Raw genomic sequence first — 25,557 nt, 5'->3', positions numbered from 1 at the left:
CATTGAAACTGAATGTGATTTAGATGCCTAACTCCCTGAGGGGCCTTTGAAAATTCCATTCACAATATTTATTGTTTTTAGGGACATATCCTGAAACCCATACTCAACATTCACTAATTCCATTTCTCAGGCTAAACTTCCAGACTTTGGTGACTGAGAAATTCAGAATACAGCCCATTCAAAATGTGCAGAGTGCACCATGACATTAAGGGTATATCAGCAAGTCTTCCTTCAGTAGCACTTAAAGTGTGGGTGCTATGAGCCGAACACCACTTAGAGCTTCTCTGCACACAAAAATTGTACAGCAGTAACTATACCAGTACAGTTATACCAGTACAGCCCTATTTGCGTAGATGCAGTTATGCTAGTATAAAGGTGCCAGAAGGGAAATAATCCTGGTATAAGGCTCCTTTATATCAGCATAACTGTGTGCACACTAAGGGTTGTGCCAGTACAATTATTCTGATAAAAATACCCACACCCCTAAGCAAAATAGTTATACAGGTACAAAAATTGTGTGTAGATCAGATCTAAGTTTATTCTACCTCCTTTTCTTTCTGTGCTGCATATTTTCATTTATTTTAAATCTCTCACTTTAGCCCTTTTATTCTTCAGGTATTATACAGTAAATACAGTGCCCTGCAAAGAGGTGTTCCCTAGAACATGTTGAATGTGCACTTTCTTCTTCACTTATCTCTAGCTAATTGCTTGTGTTAGGTCTGACTGTTTGAGGTTTAATAGAAGTACTATTCTAAAAATAAATGTATTGTTACTAAACTGTACAGATCTAAACAGACTTCACTCAACACCATTTTATGTATTCAAGCCCATGATGTTCATTAGCAAAATTACAATGCGAACAGATAAAAGTATTGTGTGTATAATCAAAGAAGCACTACAAGGTTTATATTAGCACCTGGAAAAAATAATTAGGAAAAGTTTAAAATGTGTCCATTTCTAAATGTCTAGATTCTATACAACTGAGCTACATCATACGTGTCAAGTAAAACAACAAAAAAAAGGATTTTTGATTAAACAATTATTTATGAGAAAATAAAAACAGATGCAAAAATATATACCACAGAAATGCTTTATTAAACAGCACTCCTTAAAAATGCTTCATGTAGAGAGGTAGAAAGATATTGAAAAGGACTCTAGGCACCACTTGACAAACATCTTGAACTCACGTTACAAAAAAGGAAGCCTGTCTTTCAGCAAGATAGAAGATGAAAGTAGCTACCCAGAGATATAGTGTATCTGGTCACTGAGAAATGTTCCTGCATTATACTTCAACTCTGAAATACAATGCATTAAGGTGTTTTATGGTCAAGGAATCCAGTTAACCTCAAAGCAGATATTTTCCTCTCTGAATGCTTCCAATATCCATTTTCAACCAGTTTCTATTTTATTAACTCAAAAACAACTAAAGAGAAAAAAACAATCTTACAATGTCCAAAGCTTTTACACATTCTCTCCCATCATCAACTAGGGCAGCTAGTATGAAAGTATTCTCATGCTTCAGTCACCCGCTGAAGAATAGTGAAAGTCTGAAGTGTTTATAGGGTACTTGTCAGGCTTTGTGTTAAATCCTTTATATAGCTCACGGCACCTGTGACTAATGCCTTTCTGAGACAAAGGAGATTTTTATCCTCTGATAAATGGAGCTGCTACCTGAAGTTTATTTTAGACAGGGAAGAGAGATAAGACCCATAAAAAGCAGGCAAGTGCGCCCCACCCCGAACCCTCATTATAAGTACCTGCTCAGGATAAAAGAAATACTGTGCAGTCAATTGTTAAAATAGCTACTGATACTTAAAAATGTCTTGAAAGGGTAGAAATGAGAACCATTGCCACAAAGTGAGCTTCTTAATAAGAGAAATCAATAGCATATCAAGGTTTTAACCAACAAAAAGTGAACTGAGAATAGTTAGTAGCTAGTAGCTAGTAGTAGAGAAATTCCATAGCGAATTGAAGAATAGTTATAAGCAAATTGCTTATTGAGCTTTCAGTTCCAACGGAGTTACTCCAGAGTTGCAGCAGTGTAACTGACAGCAGAGCATAGCACCTGGCCCACGATTGAAAAGCCACAATGCCGACGCCTTAGAAGTGGTGCAAAATGGAAGCCTCTCAGGGTATGTCTACAATGCAGCTGGGTAGACGGACACGCACAGGGTATGTCTACAATCCGAGCACGGGTAGACGGACACACACTAGCTCTACTCAAGCTAGTATGCTTGAGTATAGCAGTATAACTGGGGTAGCATAGGCAGTAACTTGGGCTAGTACATAACGAGGGGGTCCAGGTGGGCTTGTGCACAGGTGGCTGCCACCTACGACACACCAGCTACACTGTTATATTTCGCATGCTAGCTCAAGCAGAGCTAACATGTGTCTGTCTACCCACACTGGGAAGCACACTCCCAGCTGCACTGTAGACAAATTTAAGCATCCAGTTAAGGGTAACATTTGCAATCCCCAAGCCAGTGGAGTTTACTACCTATTGTACTTCAAACTTCTACACCCCCGCATAATGTTCAGCAGCTTTACCTGGTCAGTCTGAAAGACACACAAGGTGTCTGTCAGTAAAGGAGGGTTTTTTGGGGACCAGGTTGTTGTTTTTAGTGCAAAGGAACCTAAGCAAAGCATTTCCATGCATCACAATTACAAGGTAACAAATGTTTCCTAGGCAGGAGTAATCCTTGCGCGGGCCACTTAGGGATCTGTGGCAAAAATCTGTCTGGGGATTGGTCCTGCTTTGAGCAGGGGGTTGGACTAGATGATCTCCTGAGGTCCCTTCCAACCCACATATTCTATATCAATGAAAGACAATGAGTTTTAGTCTGTGCATTGGTTTGTGACCAAAATATGTAGTTTTAGGAGCTCTTCTGTTGCAACCAAAATATTATCTAATTAAACAATTTAAATTTTATTTACCTTGTGGGATGAACTGCCAAGTTTATCACAATGATAAATGCTCCTGGAGCAATGTACTACTGCTCATTTGTCCATTCTACAGATTTCCCAATAGCATCAAAACAAAAACCATGCAGCATATCTCGATTTCTTTATCCCAGCAAGTAACTGTTGAAAAATGGAAACCCTGAGTGAATGCAATATGCTGTATCAACTTTCACCATTTGCAGGGTACTCAAGTTTATTTGAGCAACACATTATTTCTCAACCACCTCAGGGCAACTGAATCATTCATGTACGGTAGCAGTTTCAAGTTCCAAAGATTAATCAATAGGAAGAAGTACATATTAAGCAGATGTCCCCAACTGTGCTTTCTTTGTTATGGTTTTCATATTTTCAAAAATATCAAATCAATTATTGATAAGGAGTGAACACAACAGAAACAAATATTTTGATTTTGTTTTCTTGGATTAGATTACAAGTTTGATTGATAAAGGTACCACTGTTCACGGGAATACTTAGACTTCCGAAAGGTGTTTGACTGGGTACAGCATGACATTTTGATTAATAAATAGAACGATATAAAATTGACACTAAATGAATAAAGAGCTGGCTAACTGATAGACCTCAGAATGTAATTGCAAATGGGGAATCATCATCTAATGGGTGTTTCTAGTGGGGTCCTTCAGGGATCAGTTCTTCGTCCTGCACTAGTGAACATTTTTATTAGTGACTTGGAAGAAAACAAAACCATTGATAAAGTTTGCAGATGGCACAAAAACTGGGGGAGTGGTAATAAACTCTCAGTTTCATAGGATTTATGGCCAGAAGGAACTATCAGATCATCTACTCTGACCTTCTGTATAAAACGGGCCAGAGAATTCCACCCATTTACCCCTGCATTTAGCTCAATAAACTTTTGCATGGCTAAAGCGAATCGTCCAAACACACATTCAGTCTTGATTTAAAGATCTCAAGAGATGGAGAATCCATCACCTTCCTTGGTAATTTGTTCCAATTGTTAATCACTCACGTTGTTAGAAAGGTGTCCTTTATTTTTAATTTAAATTTGTCTGGCTTTAACTTTCAGACATGAGTTCTTGTTATGCCATTCTCCGGTAGGTTAAAGAGCCCTTTAGCATCTGGTATTTTTTCCCCATGAAGGTACTTAGCTGTGAGGTATGACAATTTACACCAGCTGGAGTTCTGCCCCAATGTTTCATTGATAAACAATAGCAATGCTGCCACACAACTTGGCATTTCCTCTGGAAAGCTACACAGAGGGAAACTGTAGGTTTGTTTAAACACACACGCGCACACACGCACTTTCAAAAGAACCAAACTATCTATATAGTAAGGAAGTATGGAATTGGATATAGTATCACCATTCAAGTTAATTATGTGGTTGAAGTTTTGTGCTCAAAATATAAGTAAATAATGATGTTCATTTTAAAATCACCATAACCCCTGCACACAGTGCAGCAAAGACAGGTAGCTTTTGGGTCTATAAGACTCAAGCATTTTGAATTTTTCTGCAATTTTTTTTTTTTTTTTATAATATGTAGCCTGAACCTTAGTCGGGAAAACAGGGGTAGCACATAGCCCCGCATACTTTGAAATAATCCCCAGATTTACTGCAGAACTCAAAACATCCTCAAAACAATAGTTCCAATAAAATATAAAAGTGAATTGTTTAGGTTTGTAAAAAAATTAGTGTACCATTAAATTTAGCAGTAGGCACATGACACAAAAACAACACACAGAGGGCTTGTTTTTGAAACAGGAATAGATTAAAGCGCACTGTGGAATTTTTAGTGCATGGCAGCAGAGTCCACACACACATTTAGTGTGTGACATGCTAGCGAGGGGTAGATTTACACCCATTTGCCAAGAATTAGGCATTCGCATTCGTATAGACAAGCCCACCTACTGCACAATCCAGTTCCTGCCAAAAAAGGGGTAACTCAGGAACACATCTGGCTTCACAGCCATGTTTCCCAACCTAGGGAAACCCGACTACTCCAGGGGGAGCACAGAGTAAAAAACAGAAAACAACTCAAACAGTTTTGTAAGGGGTATAAATACCTCTGCATCAAGGCATAAGCCACCCTCTAATTTATTGAAGTTTAGGAAAGAAATTTTCACCACATGTACATTTATTCTTCTGTTCCCAAGCAAAACAGAACATGACACAAAAATACAGCAGGAGGCGACTTATACACAGCCCTCTCTCTCCTCCAGCAGCTCATCCTCTGAGCTCCCCATAACTTCCTGTTCCTCCCAAATTTATTTTTATATCTCCACCCAGCTACTGAGCCAAATGTCTCATTAGCCCAGCAATTACCACCCAGGTGTCAGTCATCCCTCCCAACAGAAACCGGTTACTTGCTCCCAGCTGAACCTGCACCTTTCTTTGTGCTGCAGCATACTCAGTGCCGAGGGTGCTACCCTAGCACCCTGCCGCAGCAGGTTATTCCATCACTGCCAGCTATAAGGTTTCTTGCACCTTCTTCTTAAGCAGCTGGTATTTGCCACTGTTGGAGACAGGATACTGAGGTAGCTAGACCACTGGTCCAATTTAGTTTGGAGATTCCTATACATACACAAGGTCTAAATCTGACCCACAGGGTGTAAGGGAGTGTGAAGAGAGCATAGAGAATGAGAGAAGCTCTCTGAATAAATGAAGGGAGAAACACAGGCAGCAGTGGATTTACAAAGAGCTTTAGAACTGCTAGATATAATCAACAATTGCCACAGATTTAATTTTAGAAACATTCCAGTTTCAGAACTCAGAACTTTTGCCACAAGATTCACGTGATAATTTGTTTCAACAAAATCAAAATGCTGAATGGTGTTTTGAAATGAGCAACTATAAATGAAAGTTTAAATCCGAGGTGCACAGCAGGACCCCACAGATTTCATTTCTGTTGCATGGATTCCAGTTGCCCCCTTCCAGGGCTGCCATGGCTCCCAATTCTGACTTGAGGAATCACGAAGACAAGTTTCTTCCTCACAGAAACTTAATCTGTCCTTGGCTGCAGTCCAGCAACCAAGGAAGTCAGAGATGTAACTCACCTATGTTCATGCATGGAAAGCAGCCCACATAGATGTCAGACGGATTTAAATGGAGCATACACAGAATACAATGATGTTCTCACACATGGGAAAGGCTTAAGGAGGCTGTCACACACACACCTCAAACAAACGGATCAGGCCTTAAAGGGAAACATAGGTTTCCGTGACATGCTGGGCAAAGGATTTGCAAATAAGATATATCGAATGTATATTATATTTATACAAATGATCATCATAATTAGCTCTTGTCAATTAACTTTCATTTCTTACCTGTGTGCACATACAAGGGCATGATGATCTCTCTTCTTTATTCTTTCCCTTAAACATAGCCAAAATGCAGGCAACTGCAAGTATCTTAAGCAGAAACACATACAAGCGGGCTTCATTTTGACCCATCATAACTATGGCACTACGAACTCGGTTGAAGAGCACTTTATAGTTTTTGCCTCCATTATGTAAACAGGGGACCTAATCTGCATTTTGCACTTACAGTCACTTGTCCACATTTACAGACTAGTGGAAAACTCAAAAGGATTCTGTCAAGCACCTCTTGTAAATACAGCTTATTATGTCCCTGAGATTCCCCAAGCCCCCCCTTCTTCCCCTCCTGAACTCTAAACATATTGAATTTTTGCCCAGATAGCTATAAGAATCAGGCTATTTTGTGTGTGAAGAGGCATGTGGAACCCACATGGCAAAGTAATCAAAGAACTGTGGGCAGTCTTAGGGTTGCCAACTTTCTATTTGCACAAACCCGAACACCCATGCCCCGCCCCTCCTCCGGGACCCCTCCCATCAGGGCCGTAGCAACAAAGAACGTGGCCCCCTCCGAACATATGTCCGGGCGGGGCCCCTTACAATGCAGAAACTGGAATGCGGTATTTATTTTATACAATATACAGGGTTCATATTATGTATACATAGGCCTACAGTGTACATGTATTCCGTATTTACGCAAAGCGCTTCTTTCGAGCCTCGTTCTCCGCAAATTGGTTAATCAATGCGTCATAGTCCAGAGATCTGGCAATCTTGTTTTCGATTGAGATAACTGCAAGCGCAGAAAGCCTGTCATCTGTCATGGTTGAGCGCAGGATATTCTTGATCAGTTTCATTCTGCTGAAGCTCCTTTCAGCACCAGCGACAGTAACTGGTGTGGTCAGAAGAATTCTGATGCAAATGCAAAGATTCGGATATATCTCCTGAAGGCTGTTCTTGTATATGTACGTTAAAAAATTGTTTGCCGTGACAAGTCCTCTCTCTTTCTCGATGACATAAATAAAATGATTCAATTCCATTATGAGTTCATTGGCATCAATGTCTCCCATTTTTCTTTCAAAATTTTTGCTGTGATTCTCCAGTTCATTTTCTCTGTGACACTGCTTCAGGCTGTTTGGATTTCTGTACAACGCTAACAACTTATACCACTCCACGAGTTGGTCAAATCGCGACGAAACAGAAGATATGGCCTGATCAGTGAGAACAAGAAAGAACTGCGATTTGAATTTTTCTTCGGCAGAAAGACGACTCGAATCATCAGCACATTCGTAATCAAACATTCTCTTCTTACGTCGCACCCTCGTTTCTGGAAACACCTGCTCAATACCCATATGCTCTGCTATTTCACGTGCATTTGTGACCACAGAGATATATCCTGTATTTCGATAGTCTTCCAAAAACTTCTTTGTAGCACCGACTTCTGCCTGCAGTACGTCAATTGACACATCTGGTGACTGAATTAATTTGCTGGTTTTATTGACGTGAAATAGTATATTGTACCACATGTACACAGTCAGAACAAAAGGCCACGTAGTAACATGGTCTAAAAGCGCACCGGCTTCTCTTGCTGTATTGCCATCTTTCTTTTCGAGCGCATATTCTCGCAAAGATGACAAAGCACTGCACAATTCTTCAAGGTGATAACGCAATGGCTTCACAGCATCAATTCTCGACTCCCAACGAATGTCCGATAACCCTTTAACAGATATTGGCATATGTTCTTGAAGTATATCCCAACGTGAAGGTGAAGAAGAAAAGATAACGTATATTCTGTTAATCAGACTGAAAAAGTCAACGGCATATTTCGATGACTTTGCCGCGTCTGAGATCACAAGATTCCAAGTGTGAGCTCCACATGGTACATACAAGGCACGGTCATTTATTTCTAGCATGCGGGCTTGAACTCCTTTATTCTTTCCTCTCATATTTGCGCCGTTATCATAAGCTTGGCCTCTCATGTCAGCAATGTCTATTCCTAAGTTGTTTGCCTTTTCAAGAAACGCTTCCAATAAGCCCTCGCCAGTTGTATCATGAACATTAAGAAAACCAACAAACGCTTCACGAATATTGACACCATCTTCACCGTTGCATTCAACAAAGCGCAACACCACAGACATCTGTTCTTCATGTGACACGTCGGGAGTACAGTCCAAAATAACTGAATAATATTTTGCTTTTTTAAGCTGCGCTATGTTGGCCTCTTGAATGTTACTGGCAACAAGTTGAATCAGCTCGTTTTGGATCTGTGGACTGAGGTACTGAACAAGTGTCTCTGCCTTCTTAATCCTCTGTAAAAGTTCGCTGAGGACAGTATCATACTTTGCAAGCAATTCAAACAGTCCCAAAAAGTTGCCAATCGAAGGATCGCCGAGCTTTTCATTACTTCCTCGAAATGCCAAGTTTCTTTCGGACAAGAAAATAACGACATCAACCATGCGTTTGACAACATTTCTCCAGAAATCTCTTTCTTTCAGAAAAGCCTGCAATTCGAGTTGGTCAATAGATGTACGGTTTACTATGCCTGACCGAAGGTCAAACCATTTCACCATACAGTCTTGATGACCTTTGCCGGTTTCATGCTGCTGAAGTCTTTTTGACAGTGCTTTCCAAGCAGATGTTCCACAACGTAGCGGTATGTCGCCAGTGCCAAATAATTTACAACAAAAACAAAAAATGGCATCTTTCTGAACTGAGTACATTAACCATGAACGTCTTATTTTCTCGCCATTTGCCATGGTTCGATAGAAATGAGTACTTGTGAACCTCCGTCTTTCCTCGTTAAATGGAAATTCGTAACTTTCATTCTGCTGCGGTGGGCCACGTGCAACAATGTCACACACTTGCCTGTCCGATATTATAGACGGCCAATCTCCTGGATCATCAGTTAGTGGTTCAGATTCAGATACTTCTTTCCCGGCAGCAGCTGGAATATCTGTCACAGTTTGTTTGGTAGAACAACTGGCTTCACCTTCGACCTCACTTGAAGCACTTCTGGATACTTCTGGATACGATTCATCGCTGCTAGCGCTGTCCGTTTCATGTGCCTGTACCTGTACGTTGGATTGCAGCGCAATATACGTTGACAACTTTGGAATTTTCTCAAGTTCCTTCTCGGCATCTTTTGCTGCCTTTCGTTTACTAGCTCCGCTCTTATACGTTCTCTTAGACATCACAAAGCATGCTTCTGCGTTGGAAACGAATAGTTTCAAACAGTAAAAAATTAAACAACTAAATTAATAACATTTATCCGCCGACCGCCATTATGAACGCAAATACACATTATTTGAATGGGTCCAACTAAAATTCGAAACTGACCGACAGACAACTGATGTAGCCAATAGCATTATGATGTATCATAATGACTTCACGGTTTTGTCAGTAAAACCGACATGGATTGTGCAACAGCGTCAATAAATGTCACTTACCTAGTTATACCTTACATTTTTTTTGCCACTTTTAGGGGCCCCCTTCCTTGCGGGGCCCCCTCCGGTCGGAGGGTACGGAGGGCGCTCGCTACGCCTCTGCCTCCCATGCCCCGCAACTTCTCTGAGGCCCCACCCCCACTCAGTCCATCCCTCCCCCCTCTCTCGCTCACTCTCCCCACCCTCACTCACTCGCTCATTTTCACCAGGCTGGCTCAGAGGGCTGGGGTGAGGGCTTTGGCTGGGGGTGTGGGCTCCGGGGTGTGGCCAGAAATGAGGAGTTCAGAGTGCGAGAGGCAGCTCCAGGCTGAGGCAGTGGGTTGGGATGCGAGAGGGGGTGAGGGCTCCAGCTGGGGGTGCCAGCTCTGGGGTGGGGCTGGGGATAAGGGGTTTGGGGTGCAGGAGGGTGCTCCGGGCTGGGACTGAGGGATTCAGAGGGCGGGAGGGGGATCAGGACTGGGGCACGGGGGGGAATGAGGGCTCTGGCTAGAGGTGCAGGCTCTGGGGAGAGGCTGGGGATGGGGAGTTTGGGGTGTAGGAAGGTCCTCCGGGCTGGGATTGAGGGATTCAGAGGGCAGGAGGGGGATCAGGACTGGGGCAGGGGGTTGGGGCCCGGGAGGGGGTCAGGGGTGCAGGCTCCCACCAGCGCTTACCTCAAGCAGCTCTGAGAAGCAGTGGCATGTCCCTCCTCCAGCTCCTACACAGAGGCGCAAACAGGTGGCTCTGCATGCTGCCCTGTCCGCAGGTGCCACCCCCCACAGCTCCCATTGGCCACAGCTCCCGGCCAATGGGAGCTGCAGGGGCGGCACTTGGGGTGCGGGCAGTGTGAGGAGCCTCCTGGCTGCCCCTACGCGTAGGAGCCAGAGGAGGGATCATGCCGGCAGCTTCCCGGCAGCTGCGCGGCGCGGAGGCTAGCAGGGAGACTGCCAGCCCCGCTGTGCAGTGCCATCAACCAGACAGTCAACATCCTGGTCAGCGGTGCTGACCGGAGGCGCCGTGATGCCTTTTCAAGTGGGTGGGCCAGTCAAAAACTGGACACCTGGTCACGCTAGGCAGCCTACATATTTAAATTCCATCTGTAGGATGAATCAGGTCTGTACCATTCTGTGAGAGATCTCACTGCCAGCCTAACTAACGTGCCTGAATCTAACCAGCTAACCAATTGTGCCTGTGAATCAATTCCACAGACTGAGGGCTAGAAATCACAACAGGACAGCGCATCCTGATTTTCCATGTATGAATAAGAGCATATGCCAGTGTAGGCTACAGATAATTAAAGTCTGAAATCCCAGATGTGCCTTTGCAAAACCTTTGGACATAGACATTAGTAAGCAGTACTGAAGAGGTGCATTACATTTATCAAGTGCAATGTCATATTTCAATAATTACCTTCAACTCACCCAGATTTTAAATGTACATAAACATGGCAAGTCATGGGATGTAAATTTATTAATAAATTGATTCCTTATGAAACTTTTGCAATATTCCAAATTCATATTTATTAGAGGCAGAAAAAAGTTAAGAGGAAGCTATCAGACTGACAAACGGACAGCATAAAAGTTTAGCAGGATGCAGTAGTCTCTTAAGGTGGCCCCCACAACTTCCCAGGGGTTAAGCTTTAACAACTTTTTTTCCTCTTCCCTGCAGAACAAATAAACAATTTAGACCATTTAATTATGTTTCTTGGTATAGCAAAAGGTTTGTTAAGCAAGACTGCAGAAATGACGATGTCAAAAAGGGCCATTGAATGACTTAATATGTAAACACTCAAAAGTCAAATGGTGACACTAAATCGTACTATGTATCTTAAATAAAAAGATATAGGACCAGATCCTCATGAGGTGTAAATGCAACATTCAATGTGGAGCTACACTGATTTATACCAGCTGAAGACCTGGCCAAGGACGAATGCTCTTTTATGGACACAAGAATAAGGGGAAAATAGGTTTAATAAATCCTAGTATAAACTTTTTTCCCTGGAAATTAATGAACTTGTAATTTTCCTATTTGAAATCTAAAACAATGTCAAATTCAAGTCTTGTTTTCAAATAAGCCAGGCACCCTGCTGAATGACCACGGTATTTTTAATATTAGTTTCTGTAGTACTTTTTAATTCAGATAATTTACAAAGAGAATGAAAGAGGAAAAAAAAACACATAACCCAAAAACCCAACAAAACAACCCAGATATTTGATAAAAATATATATATATAAAATAAACATTAGTCAACCTGTATTGAGGTCCATTTGAGGTAATCCAATTACTTTTCTATTTTATTCTCTGAAGGACAATGACCTTATGAAATTAATCTGTTTATACAGGAGAACCTCAGTTACAAACACTTGGGGAATGGAGGTTATTCGTAACTCTGAAATGTTCGTAATTCTGAACAAAACATTATGGTTGCTCTTTCAAAAGTTTACAGCTGAACATTCACTTAATACAGCTTTGAAACTTTACTATGCAGAAGAAAAATGCTGCTTTCCCTTCATTTTTAAGTAGTTTATATTTAACTATTTAACACAGTGCTACTTGCTTTTTTGGGGGGGGGGGGTCTCTGCTGCTGCCTGATTGCACTTCTGGTTCCAAATGATGTGTGTGGTTTCCCCTCAGTTCGTAACTCTGGTGTTCGTTACGCTCAGGTTCTACTGTAGCATTCTGGAAAAATATTCCAAATGACTAATTGTGAATGCCCTTTAAACATTTCCAAATAATCTTTTCTAGGTTTACTAGTCACTGACCAAAAAGCACAGTAACTGACTTCAAAGCTAGGACTCAGTTTGATTTATCTGTTTGTTTTTTAAAATAATATCATCACACAAAAGATAAAATTAGGAGGCCAGTAAATGTGATGTAGGGTGTTATTTAGGATGTGGCTAGATCCTACTCCTTTCAAACAGCCTGATCCAAAATCCACTGAGGCCAATGGGAGTCTTCCCAAATTTGGTTGGATCCTAAGCCAATGGGAGCGTTGCCACTGGCTTTAATGAAGCCGAATCAGATCTAAGGGGAATCAATCTTCTTGGGAATGAAAGGTATGAAATGAATGAAAGAGACTCACTAATGGCACAAAAATTAATATTGGGCAAAATCTGGTTATACGGTATATTAATAATTTTTAATAAAGTATATGGAGCAAGTTGGAAAAAAATAACCCAATGAATCAAAATTGGCAGCAGCCAATACAAGGAAAGAGGGCAAGATAAATCCAAATGGAGTTGGACAGACTACAAATGGGCAAACTCTTATGCAATTCAATGGAGAGAAATATAAGGCAATGAAGTTATGGCTAAAAAACATTAAAAAACAATGTACTCACAATATTATTTGACTACAATACATTGCATAGCAAATGGTTCTATGATTTTATCCACCACTGGTGTGGAATTCATGCTTACGTGGAGGTGGGGGAGAAAGCAATTAATTTTTTTGCATCTCTGAATTTAAAGTTTTCAAATGTAAACTGAAGGTCTCCCAACCTCGTACCAGGGGCCTGAATGACAAAAACTGGAAAGTGTGTGTGTTTTTGATAGTTTCAGTATAAACCAGTTTATAGACATAAAGTAAGCACATGCGTACAAGGACTAACATTAATAATGGAAGAAGATTAGAAAAAGCTATGTCTGCATTCCTTAAAAAAAGAGAAGATTCCTTTGGGATATTCAAAACTTTCAAGGGACCATGGCACTTTTACAGAGATGTTAAAAGGCAATTTGGTATCCTCTCTCACTCCTGAGTCCTAAAGAAAAGATAATACCTTAGGTTTTGCTCCCTAAAGTCTAATAACGGACTCGCACCTGTATTCCTTACTGACTCTCAACTCAGCCAAAACTCCCACTGACATCAGTGTTCAGGCAAAGGACTGGGGGAAAGATGGTTCCTATTAGTGGCTCTGCCACAGACTTCCTGAGTGATCTTTTTCATCTCCATCAATTTCTCTGTGCCTCAGTTTCTCCATCTGTAAAATGGGGGTGATAATACTGCTCTACCATGCAAGAATGTTGCAAAGCTAAACTCATAAGTGCTTGTGAAGTCCTTTGACCTGATGAAGCCTGGGTACTAGAAATGGGTACTAAAACTTAAAACTGAGAGATGGAAAGACATGATGAAAATGCAAGTTATTGTTTGTTTATTATGAAAGTTTTTACTTCTTTAGGAATGACTAAGGAGTGCTGTCCATTATATATACTAGCATACTCATTGGAAAGCACTGCAACACACAGGTACAGGAGAATGAAAGAACAGGCTGGCAGCTTTGACTTTGAATTTTTGGCTTGGTCAGTTTTTCACAATTTGAACATTTTAAAAAAAAATAATGGGTCAGATTTATCCCAGGCATAACTCCATGACTCCTACAGGCTTATACCAGGGGATGAATGAGGCCTGGCCAATGCGTTAATTAGATTCAGAGAGTGGAAGACATGTTTACTTTCTGTGACTTAAAGAGATCAGCAGGTCAAAGTATTAAATGTCACTTCAGATCTGTATCAGCTCAGGCACTTCCAGCGGCAGTGACCAGGAAGGAAGAACTACATTATATACTGATACTGGAGTTACTAACATTTTAAACTTCTTATGCATGCAAGATGTTGACTCCACCAAAACTGAATTCCCTCCACAGCCAGATCTAACAGCAGGTAGTTTCCTCTTTCCTTCTGCTTCACGGGCCAACTGATGAGAAACATTCCATTGTTTAAAAACATCTCCCTGGCTAAGGATGGCTCGAAAATTCTTAAAGTTTTACATTATAATAAAGGGGCTTTTCCCTCTCCTGTGTTGCCCAGCCAATCCTGCAGCAGCTATCCTTCCAAAAGATTCCACAATCAAGGACCCACTCCATTGGCAGAGGCCATCTAAACTGCAGAGAGAGAAAATGCATTAAGTTTTCAATGCAAAATGTCGATCCCTCTGATTTGGTAGAGGGAGAACCTGGCAAAGCATAGATGTCACTCATCCTTCCAGTCACTGCCCTGCCCTCTCAAACTTGACAAAGCCCAATCTCTGCAGGGCCCCATCAGAAGGAATTCTGCAGCACTGGGGAAGGAAACAAAAGTAGCATCCCAAACTCAAGATTTGACATAGGCCTCTTTCTGCCCCAGGAAGAAGGAAGCATGGACTATGCATCGCCTATTTTTAATGAAAGATTTTTTTTCTTGTCTTGAAACGCAGTGGAAGCCGGTGTGATGACTCAGCTGAAACAAACCACAGCAACAGTCAGATTACACAGTATTACTCAAATATTTAGCACTCTTAGGACCTGATCCAAAAGCCAATGAACTCAATGGGAGTCTTTCCACTGAAGCCCATACAGTGCTTGTCATGTGTAGCTCTCAAAGCACTTGATATAAGAGGATAAGTGTAATTATTCCCATTTTACTCATGAGGACAGACGTAAAGTGACTTGCCAAAGGCCTCATAACAAGTCATGGCATTAGTAGGAACATAACCCAGGTCTCTCAATCCATTACCTGTCCACCACACCACAAAGCTTATTAAAGTTCAGCAAAGTGAGTATTGTGTCATTATAATTATGCAATTTAAGTTTACCAACGGTTGTATCGTGGAAGTGCTGATCAAAGAAAGCACATTGTTTTGATTAAAAATAATATAAATTGGCACAGAAAATAGGTACAAGATCATGAACTGACCCCTAATGACTGAGAAAAGTCTAGAAATTCATAGAACCCAAGGCCAGAAGGGACCATTGTTATAATCTAGTCTGATCTTCTGTATAACACAGATGAGAGAACTTCCTCAAAATAATTTCTAGCGCAGATCCTTTAGAAAAACATCCAATCTTAATTTAAAAATTGTCACTGATTGGGAATCCACCATGACCTTCGGTAAATTGTTCCAATGGTTAGTTACTTTCACTGTTAAAAATTTACACCTTATTTCCAGTCTGAATTTGTCTAGCGTCAACTTCCAGCCCTTGGATCATGTTATAGCTTTTCTTTGCTAGATTGAAAAACCCATTATTATATATTAGTTCCCAACGTAGGTACTTGGGGGCTGTGATCAGGACTCCCCTTAACCTTCTCTTTGTTAAGCTACATAGATTCAGCTCCTCTCTGAACCCTCTCCAAGTTATCAACATCCTTCTTGAATTGTGGACACCAGAACTGGACACAGTACACCTCCAGCCCGATATAACGCGACCCGATATAACACGAATTCGGATATAACGCGGTAAAGCAGTGCTCCGGGGGGGGCGGGGCTGCACACTCCGGCAGATCAAAGCAAGTTCGATATAATGCGGTTTCACCTATAACGCGGTAAGATTTTTTGGCTCCCGAGGACAGCGTTATATCGAGGTGGAGGTTTATTCCTGCAGCAATTGCACCAGTGCCAAATACAGAGGTAAAATAACCTCTCTAATTCTACTCGAGATTCCTCTGTTTATGCATCCTACAATTGCATTAGCTCTTTTGGCCACAGCATCAATCTGGAAGCTCATGTTCAGCTGATTATCCTCCATGACCCCCAAATCTTTTTCGGAGTCACTGCTTCCCAGGATAGAGTCCCCCATCCTGTAAGTATGGCCTACATTCCTTTTCCCTAGAGGTATAAATTTAACATTTAGCCATATTAAAATGCATATTATTTGCTTGAGCCCAGCTTACCAAGTGATCCAGATTGCTCTGAATTAGTGATCTGTACTCTTCATTATTTATCACCTCCCAAATGTTTGTGTCATCTGCAAACTTTATCAGTGATGATTTTATGTTTTCTTTTAGGAAAGTAATAAAAATGTTAAATAGCACAGGACCAAGAACCACTGTGGGACCCCACTAGAAACACAATTACATTTTGAGAGCTATCAGTTAGCCAGCTTTAATATGCACCATGTTAATGGTGTATCTTTATAAATGATGAAGCGTTGCTGCTTGGGGGCAGAAGGAAGAATTACCCTGGCTTTTTGTCGTTGTCTGTTTCCCTTCATTTATAAGTTTGCAAAATTCAGTCATTTGCAATACATCTCAGTTAGCATGGGAATCAGCAAGATGCTACCTGTACTGTGACATAGCAGCAGAGAATTGTGTTCTTAATAACTTAACTATCTATTTCCCTCAACTGTAATTGTGGAAGGCGGGGGGGGGGGGGGGAGAGGGAGGAAGTTATTTTGCTCTCTAGGGGGTATTTGACCAGCATGAATACTCTGGTCATTAACTTGAAGCACTGAACTGTGCTGAGCCATCCGTTCCCTTTGGTTGTTTCATTTAAGTACAAATATCAAAAATTGCCAGAGAACAGTAGGGGTTCTTTTCCCGTTGTCAATCAGTCCCTTCCTCTTGCTCCTCCGCAGTACTAGTAATGGCACGTTATGTTTAAAGTACACAAGAAGAGCCACATTCTGATATCAGCAAAACCACTAGAGCCAATGGACTAAATTTACCCCAACTTTCTTAAGGTCCACAAACATCAGGAAGCCTGCTAAGGGGCAATTGGAGCTGCATAATATGGTCTCAACCTCTCTGGTGCCCCACAGTGTGTCATGTACTAGGTTCAGCATCCACTAGCAAAACTGCCCTGGAGCCCTGGGTGGAAACCAAGCCAAAGCTGACCTTCTCTGGCAGAAGCCATGAGGGATGGTGGAACTGGAGCAATCACTGCCCTCGTGTGGGATGCTGGAGTGCTATAGTGTCGTCTCTCCCCGCCTCCCCCATCCCTTCTAGATGTCTGATAGTGTATCTTTGCACCACAGGCTCCAAGGCAAATACTGTAGGTGCTCCAAGCGCTAGGATCTCTAGGATCTAGCATCAGCTTGGCCCCACTATGCCAACTATTTCCAAATGCCACACTCCTCCCAGGGCCACCAGACCCTTTGTGACCCACTCCTCCCCACATGGCAAGGAACCTCCCTGCTTCTGGAGAGTCATCATCCATCCCCGCACAGCAGAAGAGATTAATTCTTGACAGATTCATCACACTGCCCTCAGCTGATCTATGACTGCTCAGCAGATTAATCACTGCAGAAATACTAACTGCCCTGAACTCTACTCTCTGGGTACGCAGTAACCACCAAAAAAGTACCAGAAGGAAAGAACATAAGAACAGCCATATTAGGTCAGACCAAAGGTCCATCTAGCCCAGTATCCTGTCTTCCAACAGTGGCCAATGCCACGTGCTTCAGAGGGATATTAAAAGAACTGAGGTTTAAGAGCTGAGTCAGACATGTTTAATGATGGGATATCTATGTGGCGGTCTCAGCAGTATAGCCAGTGAGGAAGGATGAATCAGCAGTTAGGGTGCTAATCTGGGTGACCTGGGTTAAATTCCTTTCTCTGCCACAGACTTCCTGAGTAATATTCAGCAAGTCATTTAGCCTCTCTGTGCCTCAGTTCCCCCTGTGTAAAATGGGGATAATAGCACTTCCCTTCCTCAGAGGGCTGTTGTTACAATAAATACGTTAAAGATTGTGAGGCACTTGGATACCACAGTAAGAGGGGTCAGTACTTAGGGTAAATACAGAGAGCACAGTGCTGAGAGATCAGATAGCACATGTCCATATAAAAACAAGCTGGTTCCTTTGGCCTCACATTTTACTCAGCCAAAGATATAAAAATCTGAACAGAACAGGACATTATTTTTACCCTGTAAACACAAAGCATCTGTAAGTTATTTAAACATCAACAGCAACTGCACTTATGTAGATTTCATCAGAGAATCTCAAAATCACTTTACAAACATTATTTAACTCAGCCACCAAGATGAATTATTATCCCTATTTTACAGATTGAGTAGTTGAAGCACAAAGGACTGTGATTACTGCTATTTTTACTGAGTGCCTTTAGTGTATCTGGTGTTGTTCAAGGATCTTCTGCTACTACTACAAAAAAGTCAGACAATACACTACACAACAGCTTCATGAGAACATGGGTGATGGTCCAATCTTGGGATCAGCAGAGCAGATGCCTTTGGAGGAGGGGAGAGATGTGTTACTGTTATATTTTACTGGGGGAATTATGTTTTTATTTTTAATTTGTTACTTAATTGTCACTGAACATTATTATTTACAACTTAGATACCACACTTGAGAATTGGGCAATAGATATGCTTTGCAAAGAAGCTTTTTTTAAGGCACAATATGAACAAAGGAAGGAGTCCGTTTGGCATGATAAAATAGCTGAAGCCAATCAACCATTCTGTTACATTCAGCCTCCTTACACTCCACTGGTAATGTCTGAAAACAGACTTTCATGAAGTACAGCTATTACAAAAAGAGTTTGATTAAGTTTATATATGCCTTCAGTGACTGCTTGCACCCCATGTAGTGCATTCTAGAGATGATTTTCTCTTTGTTTGCAGCAAAAAAGTTTCCCAAAACGATAAAACATATTTATGCTAATCTTTCAAACAGCTCCATCTTCTGGCATATCCATTCAACACTACATTCAAAAATCATGACTCACTTATTATCAGTTGTTAATTTTGTTTGGTTTGTAATAAACGGTGTCTGCAAAACATACGGTGAGAACTGTGAACAATAAACATCTGACTGCGAGTGCTTCTGTAGCAATCTCTGAAGGGAAGGGAAGAGAAACTTCACTTTCATCACTCAACACCGAGGGTTGACTGTACAGACAGTTGTCAGAACAACAAGCGCTCAAGAAAAAAATATTGATATAACTCCTGAATAGTATGAAGGGGCGATTCTGCCACCCTTACTCACCCTGATTATTATTCACTTTTCTATGCCCTGACTGATGAAAATACTTAAGCACATGCTTAACTTTAATCACGTGCTTAAAGCATGTGCTTAAGTGCCTTGCTGAATCAGGGACGACAGGGGCCTGATTCAAAGTGCACTAAAGACAACTGGAGTCTTTCTATTGACTACAATGGGCTCTGGATCACACCCCAAGTGAGTTGTCCAAGTGAAATCCAGAGGACTAACATAGAGAGATACTACTCAGCAAGGAGTAATGGTGGTAGAACCTAGCCCTAAACTATGAAAATTAGAAAAGATACAACAAAGAAGCTGCTACAAAGCTTTACATATAAACTTAAAGATCTAAACTGCTGATTTACAATGCCACTTGCATGACTGTGAGGAAGAATAAACTGAAATGGCAGACAGAATTCCCTTCTAAAGAGACTGTACAAAACACATCGCTAGAACAACAGATTCTTAACAGAGGAAGATTATAAAGGCCACATTCTGGCCTCCAGTTCTGACTTTAATAAGAGTATGACCATTCACACCCAAAGTTGTAGGATCAGAGGGATCTTACAAATACTTCCCTCTGGACTTCACTGTGACTATTCACAGCAGAAAGCACTATGTCCGATAGTAAACCTTGGTAGGATTCAGCCCACATGCTAGAGAGCAGTATTCAGCCCACCTTGAGCAAAGCACTTAAGTATATGCTTAAAATTTAAGCACATCATTTAAACACATCTTTAAGGCCTACTGAAGAACAAAAAAGATTTAAACAGGTTTAAGTTCTTTGCTGAATCAGGAAATAGAACTTAATACATTAACGGTCAGACTACAAAGCGCCTGCTCACACTGGTGAGTAGCTACTCAAAGAAGCAGCTCCTTCAGTAGACTTCAGTTACCTGAATGAGTAATTTAATTGCTCACCAATGTCAGGGACTCACATGCCAGACCTAGCTTTCCCGTATCTTAATAGGAGTGAAAAAACAAGAAATCATGTTTCAGATTCCATGGGTCCAACAAATTAATTTCTAATACAAAAATCTATTTATGTAGTAATTTCTTTAAAAAAAAAATTCACATTTCCCTTAAACCTGTAATAAGCCCTTCATATAATGAATAATTTGTGAAAGCAGCTGATTGGATTTTATCCAGCAATCTCTGATATTCCTTACCCTTTCCTCTTTGACAAGTTGAAATCCGGAGCAAGCGAAAATAAAAGGTTATTCAAATTGTATTGAAATATATTTCCATTTTTGTACATTATCGAATGGAAGTGAAGGCTTTAAAAAGTACTTCACTTTAAATGACAATTTACTAAAATTAAAAACATTTTACTTTGAGGATGACAAGTGACTAAAGCCCTCGATCCTGCAAACACCTAAATTTACTCAGTTGAATATTCCCACTGACTACTCATACGAGTAGAATTACACACATCCCTACGTGCTGGCAGAATGAGGATCTAAGCCCTCAAAACATCTTTGCAGGGCATGTCAATCTTTTGTTGCGCAGAAAACCATAAGCAGCTGCCATGTGACAGTCTTAGATTACGAAGAGCTCCCTAAAAGGCTAAATCTTACAATGAAAAAAGAAATTTAATACTACCAAAGCACTGCATGTACTGGTAAAACAATATCATGATCCAATAACCTAGAAGCTATCCAACTGCAAACAAGCAGATCAGGAAACTTGGCAAGTAAGAGAGTATTCTACATGCACAGCAAAGAATAAAAATATGAAAAGATTCTTGTATATTAATGCATTAAACTTGTGCAAGCACACTTTACCACAAAAAATGTTATGATTTACATTACGCATTATCAACCATGAACTAAACTTCCTGGTATAAAACCACAAAGATGACAAAACTGCCCTATTTACATCAATGAAATCAAGAGTTAGGATGTTTGGAATGGAGCTATTACAAAGTACTCCTGCAATGAAATGTAAGGAAAACTTTGTGAAGACTGAGCTAAATAGCATAGAGGTTATATAAGTTTGTACTCTATTTATTTACTAAGTTGCGTGTTTTATAAATACACAGACATAAATAGACAGATTTTCTTAAAACAGAACAAGAAATTTCCATCAAACTCTGTGGGCCCCAGTTCAATGAAGCCAAATATTGCTATTGTAGATTGTACATGCCACTGCTAATTTTACACTAAACCAACTCCGCAAAATAAAAAATAAATTTTCATGACTTTGTCTGATGCTAACCCCTAGAATGAGCGATAGCAAATATACATAACTTTACTACTGTGAATCTCACAGATTTCAATGGGACAGATATATGGTAGTAAAATTGAGCATATGCATACGCATTTGCAGAATCTACGTCTAATTGTGCCTTTTTTCAGAAGAGTATACTGCAGTAAAAGTGTTCATACTAAAACAGTCCGGGCTTTGCCTACAGTGGGGAAAAGTACTGAGTTAGGGAATGCGTTAACTAACCTATTCTAACTAACATGACGTTAAACAAATTTTGCACCAAATGTGGACAAGGACAATCCTATTTAAAAATGCATCAGCTGGTCATAGTTACATTAGGATTAACTCCACTAAAGTCTATGCATTTTAACGGCTGTAAGATACTGTCCATGGGTTTAATCCTGCAACACTGAAGTCAATGAAACCTTTGCTATCAACCTCAATGAGTGCAGGATCAGGCAGTATTTTTGCATCACCTTCCATATTTACAAGTCAAAGCTGGGAGCAATTTGACCCTTTATGTATGGTTTTGATTAAACAATGAAAAGGAAATAAATATACAGGACATATTCCCAAATCCCCTGCAAAGCTTGGGCCTGTTGCCATTGACTCCAGTGGGAGCAGGAGCAGGGTCCTTAGCATTTTAGTATCTTTCCTTTCTGTACTCTAAAAACAGTTTGATTTGATTACACATAAAACAAGTCATATGCTTGAAATTTATTAGACTGGAAAAGTATGCACCAGATCATTCTAATAAGCAGAACAATGAATCATCATCTACATTAGAACTAACTATATTCGGTTCAGACCAGCGAGTGCCTGGCTCCACATCCTCTGCTTCTGGGGCGAGACTCACCCTTCAGCTCTTGCCTGGATTTTCCTTTAATCAACCCACTACTCAGCCACCCTTTTGCCCTTTCTTGCACTGCCTCACCCTATAAAAGGAACCGAACAATAAATACAAACCTTTCAAGTGTGAAAATTCCAGTGCTGGGAAATAATTATTTATCATTTTGTGGCTCAAACAGTTTACAAAAGCTAGAGGGAGAATGGGGTGGAGGGGGGAACTCATCTAATTCTGAATGTTTATGTCTGGGAATATATTGCAAGGTGATCAGAGATCCCAGATTTTCTCAAGGCCTGCTCCAGTGTCTTAGATGTTCCACAGTTAACAGAGATTTTGTTGAATTATATATATAGGCCAACACCAAAGCAGAAAACTTCAGTGACAGAAAGGTTGAGTTATGAAAAATAAAATTGATATTACACTAAAACAGCTAAACTACATTACACAGGTGGTCAGAGCAAGGGGTGTGTCTCCTGTTCTTGGCTTTGCCACTGACTTACTTCTCTATGTCTCAGTTTACCCATCTATGATACGGATATAATACCATTTTATAAACTTCCCACAGGAATTTTGTGATGTTAATTTATGTTTTTAAAACCTTGGATGAAAGGCATTATAAAGAATTGTAAATTATTGCTATTAGAACATTATAAACTACAAAGTAAAGAAAATAATTCAGGGAGGAAAAGTTATAAGTAGAGCTGGTCAAAAAAAATTTAGATTAAAAATGTTTTTCAATAAATTGGAAATGAAAAATGTACCCATTCCCCCGCACGCACACTTTCTTTCCTCCTGTCCCTTCTCCTCTCCGCCCTTCCCCCCACCTCCACCCCCAGTTTTCCTGCTGAATTCAACAGAATGAATGATGTTGGGGAATTTTGTTTGTTTAATTTTCTTTCTTCCTTTTGCAGCTTTGCAGTTTTTGAAAGTTTCCTCAACTTTGGACAACTTGCAGCTTGTTAAAAAAAAAAAAGAACCCCCCCCGGACATCATTTATTCTATTGTATCCAACAATAAAATGAAAAAGAAGGAAAGAGAAAAGCAGTGGGGAGTGGAAAAAAATAAAAACAAAACTTAAAGATCAAAATATCTAAACATTTTGAGAAAAATCTTCAAGAAAAGTTTCAGGAACCAAAACATCATTCAATTTCTAAATCCATGGAACAAAGATGACTTCAACATATACTGCCAAGTTTTTTCATTTTTCGACCTGCTCCAGTCTGTAGCTAATGGAAACGAAGAATGAAAACCATCCTAAAAATTAATCATAGATAGGACCACATGCTATATTTCAGATTCAAAGTAAAGCTTTCCCAACTTTAGGGGTATTCTCATCTCGCTCTCAGAGATGCATATGACCCCAATACTGTAGCATCTTAGCACTTCTCAGCCTTCAGTGTATCTTTACAGCAGCTCTGTGAGGCAGGGAAATGCCTTTATCCCCATTTTACAGGTGGTGAATGGAGGCTAATAATAATGACTATTATTAGCGTACTATGAACTATAAGAAAAAGTTATAAGTAAGACTAATGCCCAAATCCTCAAAGGTATTTAGGTGCCTAATGCCCATTGAAATCAATGGAAATTAGGCCCATAACTACCTTCTGAAGTTCTCTATTTAAGTGACTTGGCCAAAATCACGCAGGAAGTCTGAAGTAGAGCACGGAACTGAATCCAGGTCTTCCCAAACCCCAGGTAAATGCCTTAAAAAGCAGACTACCCTTCCTGATCCAATTTGCATATTTAGCAGGATAAGAGCTCTCCTCTGGAATAACAGTGTGGGCAAGTAGCCCAAGCACTCCTTTCCTGGGGGTTTGCTTTATTAAACAAAAACAATAAATGCTCTTCCCAGGGATCCTCTCTCAGGATCGCTCAGACCTAGATCAGAGGTGGGCAAACTACGGCCCACGGACCACATCCGGCCCGCGGGACCGTCCTGCCCGGCCCCCGAGCTCCTGGCCCAGAAGGCTAGCCCTGGCCCCTTCCCCGCTGTTGCCTCTCCCCCGCAGCCTGAGCTCGCTCACTCCGCCGTCGGCGCAATGCTCTGTGCGGCGGGGCTGTGAGCTCCTGGGACAGCGCAGCTGCAGAGCCCGGCCTGACCCGGTCTCTGTGCTGCGTGGCGGCGGCGACAGCGTGGCCCAGCTGTAGCGCCGTCAGCCACCGGTTCTCCAAGTAGCGCGGTAAGGGAGCAGGGAGTGGGGGGGTTGGATAGAGGGCAGGGGAGTTCAGGGTGGTGGTCAGGGGGTGGCGGTGTGGATAGGGGTCGGGGCGGTCAGGGGAGCGAATAGGGGGTTGAATGGGGGCAGGGGGTCCGGGGGGGTAGTCAGGAAGGAGGGGGGGGTTGGATGAGGGAGCGGGGGGCAGTCAGGGGACAGGGAGAAGGGGTGGTTGGATGGGGCAGGGGTCCAGGGAGGGCCGTCAGGAATGAGAGGTGGGGTTGGATGGGGCGGTCAGGGGACAGGGAGGTGGTGTGTGGATGGGGCAGGAGTGCCAGGGGCGGGGGCATCAGGGAACGGGGGGGTTGGATGGGGCAGGAGTCCCGGGTGGGTGGGGGCAGATAGGAGGTGGGGGCCGGGCCACAACCTCCTCCCCTAACCGGCCCTCCATACAATTTATGAAACCCGATGCGGCCCTCAGGCCAAAAAGTTTGCCCGCCCCTGCCCTAGATCCTCCTTCCCCCAGAGAGAAACATCTGCCTAACAACTCACATGCCTCAGTAGGTCAGCATACTCACTTAGCCCAGTATCAGCCCCTGCTACCAGACTGGGACATTTAATGCTAACAATGCCAGCTTGTTACTGTTAATTATGAAGGGAAAACTGTTAAATTTCTTAAAAGTTTACAGCGATAATGGAAAGATTTCTAGATATTTCAGATTATTATTTCTGCAATGATACCAATTCTCATGGCTTTACCATGTCTCTCACAATGTTTGGTGTTAGATCCTGGAGGGATGAATCTCAGCTCATTAAAAAAAATAATCTTATGGTTGGAGAGAAATGCTTGACAGTGTGAAACCTCAAGGCCCAAGAATCAGAAGGCAAATCAAAAGAACCCATTTAAAAAAAAAATCTAATTTTTTTTAAGTTGATCTCATGATTTGGGGGCGTGGGGTGGGAAAGGAGGGCTGATTCATGATTTTTGAATAC

At 41.4% G+C, this 25,557-nt stretch overlaps 1 protein-coding gene across 1 annotated transcript in view; it reads right to left on the bottom strand.

Annotated features, from left to right (window-relative positions):
* Window positions 1-25,557, bottom strand: part of LDAH (lipid droplet associated hydrolase) — a 231,525-nt gene that overhangs the window by 155,577 nt on the left and 50,391 nt on the right. The window lies entirely within an intron of this gene.

Source organism: Emys orbicularis, chromosome 3 (assembly GCF_028017835.1).
Source record: "Emys orbicularis isolate rEmyOrb1 chromosome 3, rEmyOrb1.hap1, whole genome shotgun sequence".
NCBI lineage: Eukaryota > Metazoa > Chordata > Testudines > Emydidae > Emys > Emys orbicularis.
Note: the sequence above shows the minus strand (reverse complement) of the source record. Positions and strands in the feature narration are given on the sequence as shown.